At 40.3% G+C, this 300-nt stretch overlaps 1 protein-coding gene across 1 annotated transcript in view; it reads right to left on the bottom strand.

Moving 5' to 3' along the window:
* The window catches only part of LOC119586973 (serine/threonine-protein kinase CBK1-like), a gene marked incomplete at its 3' end in the record, with an annotated part of 122502 nt that overhangs the window by 42332 nt on the left and 79870 nt on the right, over positions 1 to 300 (bottom strand).

Raw genomic sequence — 300 nt, 5'->3', positions numbered from 1 at the left:
TTTTTGCTTATTCTCGCAGGCTTCGTTTGTTCAACCTTCGTGATTTTTCGCCACATTTACCCACAAAATAAACTCATCCAGGCACCTGGTAACATATTACAGCCATAGAAAACGGGAGTTCCAACAGCGGAAGCGAAAGCAATTTGCATCTTCAAAAAATATTTGTTTTGGTGCAATACACAGGCACGAAGGTTCATTTCTATTTTTTTTCTCTCTGTAACAGTTCCATGTGCACTTGCCCCCTCCCAAGCACAGCACGCACCCGGAAACTAGTATAAATACAGAAAATATTCTTTACAT

This window comes from Penaeus monodon, chromosome 22 (assembly GCF_015228065.2).
Source record: "Penaeus monodon isolate SGIC_2016 chromosome 22, NSTDA_Pmon_1, whole genome shotgun sequence".
Classification (NCBI taxonomy): domain Eukaryota; kingdom Metazoa; phylum Arthropoda; class Malacostraca; order Decapoda; family Penaeidae; genus Penaeus; species Penaeus monodon.
Note: the sequence above shows the minus strand (reverse complement) of the source record. Positions and strands in the feature narration are given on the sequence as shown.